The sequence below is a fragment of the Salvelinus namaycush genome, unplaced genomic scaffold, assembly GCF_016432855.1.
Source record: "Salvelinus namaycush isolate Seneca unplaced genomic scaffold, SaNama_1.0 Scaffold903, whole genome shotgun sequence".
Lineage (NCBI taxonomy): Eukaryota > Metazoa > Chordata > Actinopteri > Salmoniformes > Salmonidae > Salvelinus > Salvelinus namaycush.
Genome location: NW_024061646.1, coordinates 66231 through 70749, shown reverse-complemented (window position 1 = coordinate 70749; position 4519 = coordinate 66231). Strand labels below are relative to the sequence as shown.

At 47.3% G+C, this 4519-nt stretch overlaps 1 pseudogene; it reads right to left on the bottom strand.

Annotated features, from left to right (window-relative positions):
* Positions 1-284: 284 nt before the first annotated feature.
* Positions 285-1999, bottom strand: LOC120043411 (annotated as a pseudogene).
* Positions 2000-4519: the final 2520 nt, after the last annotated feature.

Here is a 4519-nt window from a genome sequence, read left to right as displayed (position 1 = left end):
TTCAGTCTCTCCTCCTGCTACTTTCTCCTCTCTTCAGTATCTCTTCCTGCTACCTTCGTCTCTCCTCATCCTCTCTTCCTGCTACCTTCGTCTCTCCTCATCCTCTCTTCCTGCTACCTTCGTCTCTCCTCATCCTCTCTTCCTGCTACCTTCGTCTCTCCTCATCCTCTCTTCCTGCTACCTTCGTCTCTCCTCATCCTCTCTTCCTGCTACCTTCGTCTCTCCTCATCCTCTCCTCCTGCTACCTTCTTCTCTCTTCATCCTCTCCTCCTGCTACCTTCTTCTCTCTTCATCCTCTCCTCCTGCTACCTTCTTCTCTCTTCATCCTCTCCTCCTGCTACCTTCTTCTCTCTTCATCCTCTCCTCCTGCTACCTTCTTCTCTCTTCATCTTCTCCTCCTGCTACCTTCTTCTCATCCTCTCCTCCTGCTACCTTCTTCTCTTCTCATCCTCTCCTCCTGCTACCTTCTCCTCTCTTCAGTCTCTCCTCCTGCTACTTTCTCCTCTCTTCAGTATCTCTTCCTGCTACCTTCGTCTCTCCTCATCCTCTCTTCCTGCTACCTTCGTCTCTCCTCATCCTCTCTTCCTGCTACCTTCGTCTCTCCTCATCCTCTCTTCCTGCTACCTTCGTCTCTCCTCATCCTCTCCTCCTGCTACCTTCTCCTCTCTTCATCCTTTCCTCCTGCTACCTTCTTCTCTCCTCATCCTCTCTTCCTGCTACATTCGTCTCTCTTCATCCTCTCTTCCTGCTACCTTCGTCTCTCCTCATCCTCTCTTCCTGCTACCTTCGTCTCTCCTCATCCTCTCTTCCTGCTACCTTCGTCTCTCCTCATCCTCTCTTCCTGCTACCTTCTTCTCTCTTCATCTTCTCCTCCTGCTACCTTCTTCTCCCTTCATCTTCTCCTCCTGCCACCTTCTTCTCTCATCATCCTCTCCTCCTGCTACCTTCTTCTCTCTTCATCCTCTCCTCCTGCTACCTTCTTCTCTCTTCATCTTCTCCTCCTGCTACCTTCTTCTCCCTTCATCCTCTCCTCCTGCTACCTTCTTCTCTCTTCATCTTCTCCTCCTGCTACCTTCTTCTCTCTTCAGTCTCTCCTCCTGCTACCTTCTTCTCTCTTCAGTCTCTCCTCCTGCTACCTTCTTCTCCTCCTGCTACCTTCTTCTCTCTTCATCTTCTCCTCTTGCTACCTTCTCTTCTCTTCATCCTTTCCTCCTGCTACCTTCGCCTCTCTTCAGTCTCTCCTCCTGCTACCTTCTTCTCTCTTCAGTCTCTCCTCCTGCTACCTTCTTCTCCTCCTGCTACCTTCTCTTCTCTTCATCCTCTCCTCCTGCTACCTTCGCCTCTCTTCAGTCTCTCCTCCTGCTACATTTCTTCTCTCTTCATCCTCTCCTCCTGCTACCTTCTTCTCTCTTCATCCTCTCCTCCTGCTACCTTCTTCTCTCTTCATCCTCTCCTCCTGCTACCTTCTTCTCTCCTCATCCTCTCTTCCTGCTACCTTCGTCTCTCCTCATCCTCTCTTCCTGCTACCTTCGTCTCTCCTCATCCTCTCTTCCTGCTAGCTACTTCTATTCCACCAGCAGAAAATATTGATCCGGTGGCTCTCTAAATGCAATTTAAGAGCAGAAGGAAATTAAATAGTGTCAAAGATTTAAAAAATGTATCCAAAAGAGGGTGGTGAAAAACACAGCAAAGTATTAATCGTTTAATTGAATGAGCTAAATTACAAGCCAGAATCATCCCTCCAAGTATTTTTTCTTTTCCCCCTCTCCCTCTCTTCTCTCCACTGGTGGCTGGCACTGAAAGGCTTTCCCTGTGTTGCTAGGCATTGCTAAGCAACAGTTTGAACCGATTCTCTGTCAGTTCTCCATGGTTTGCCGTCGGTGCCCGGAGGCTGGCACTGGGAACGGGGCACCATCACCACCGCAGCGGGGCTGGGGCCGTCCGCCAGCCTGAGGCTCCTGCAGATAGGTCTAGAGCAGAGCAACGCCCCTGTGGCCATGCGAAAGCGTCCTCGGCAGGCATAGGGATGTTACTGCTGAGCTAATGATGCCGGGGCCAACGATGGATCATATCCGGCCCGGGGCGCCAAACGCAAGGGTTAGCGTGGGGTCACCCTCGCTGAAAGAGAAACATCACGCCTCACCATTGTTGGGAACCACATCACGAAGCCCCCACAGTAACATCTAATGTTGGAATCATACTTCTTCTGCCGGAGAATGAAAGAGTCACAGATTTGTATTGAGTGTTGTTGAATACTTGTTTGAGTTTGACGATAACCTATTGACAAAATGTTCAGGAGAAAACGTTGAAGTTTGAGAGTATTAAAGGGTTTTCTTACACTAATTCCTGGTAATATTAAATGTTATTGGAAAACATTCCAAAGGAAGTCTCTTATGAATAACGTGTCACTCAAAACAGCATTGATACAGATTCTTTGTTGTGTTTATGTTTTAATTCCCAGTGATTGACGCATTATAATCACGCTAATAAAACACAGTGTTTTGTCTCCTCTTTCTTCTCCTCTGTCCATTGTATTTCAATAGAGGCCAAAGTGAGCAGTCCATGTATACTGACTAACTGACTAACTGACTGACTGACTGACTAACTGACTAACTGACTAACTGACTAACTGACTGACTGACTGACTGACTGACTGACTAACTGACTGACTAACTGACTGACTGAATGACTGACTGAATGAATGACTGACTGAATGACTGACTGAATGACTGACTGAATGACTGACTGAATGACTGACTGAATGACTGACTGAATGACCCCCTGACTGCATGACTGAATGACTGAATGACTGCATGACTGACTGACTGCATGACTGCATGACTGACTGACTGACTGAATGACTGCATGACTGCACGACTGCACGACTGAATGACTGCACGACTGCACGACTGAATGACTGCATGACTGAATGACTGACTGACTGAATGACTGACTGAATGACTGACTGAATGACTGCATGAATGACTGACTGGCTAAGACTGACTGACTGCATGACTGCATGAATGCCTGAATGAATGAATGAATAACAGACTGACTGAATGACTGACTGCATGACTGACTGAATGAGACTGACTGACTGACTGACTGACTGACTGACTGACTGACTGACTGAATGAAGCTACTCTGCTTGGCAACCTGGCTGTCATCAGGGAGGGAAAATACAGCCACATGTATGTGTCCAAAATGTCACCCAATTCCCTTAACAGTGCACTACTTTGGCCATGGATCCATATAGGGCTCTGATCAAAGTAGTGCATTAGTGAGTAAGGTACCATTTCAGGCTTGTTTTTAGCTGTCACTCTCCCGAGTCTCCCCTAAGGTCAAGACAAAATCAAACCAGGGATCTTTTCCACCCCGCTCCTAACCAATCAGCAACATCATTACTGACCTGTCTCTACTCATTAAAACCACTCTTTATAATCATCCCATAGCCTCGGATCTCCCCCCCCCCCCCTAACTTATCATTTCAAACAACTTTTCATGTCCCCACGTTCCTATACGGACCCCATTAGGAATTCTTATATGAGTAATGTCATGTAACTCCTCCGTTATATCACTGAATATCAATTGTGCCACGGTGCTGCGGGGCCACTGACAAAATACAAGTGCTTCAGTAAATGTACCGAGAGCCCAGAACCCCAGCCACAACGTTGAATAATTCAGCCATCAAATGGTAAGAGCCTCTCTAGAGATACTTAGCAATTAAATGAGTCTATATTGTGCATTCACTGCCATCCATATGGATCCTATAAGAAATTGTTGGCTATTCGGGCTCCTATAATGTAGTGTTGTGATTGGAGCTGCCAGTGGTGGCTAGTGCAGTGCGCGACTGTGTGACCGTGTCTGGCGGGCGGATGATAGCAGTCAGTTGACGTGCTGTGTCAGCGCGTCAGATGTATTTTTAATGACCACAGAGACCCAGGGAGAGGTAGCTGGTGCATAGGGACTGATCTGGGATCAGTACAACCTGCCGCCTGATTTTTACACGGACACACACACCTCCACAAAGTAAAGCCATCCCACTGACTGAGCGAAGCCCAGGTCCCGGTAATGATAGCATGTGTGAGCTTGCGATTGGCTGTCAGGATGATTGACGGCAGGGCTCCAGAGCTCATTATCACGCCCAGTGTTATTACAGCTCTGTGATTGGACGTCCTTCTAGCCCCCAAGTGTACTGCCTGGCACAAGTAGACAAAGTTTTTATTTTCAACTGGCTTCTCCAAGCAGCAACCCTGAGCTGAGGACAAGCTGCTGTCTGAAGAAGGGCTCTAAAAAGCATCCTCCACCAACTTAATAACAATGAGCCATCATTCAAGATGCCTTTCCTAACTCACTACACAATGCTGGCTTATACAAGCAAATACTGTTGAACAGTTCAACACAAACACATTTATGTGCAAGATAGATGAAGTAAACAAACAAAAATTGGGGGAACAGATCACGACTAGGTTAATCTACAGGAAGGTTGAGGGACAGATCAGGACTAGGTTAATCTACA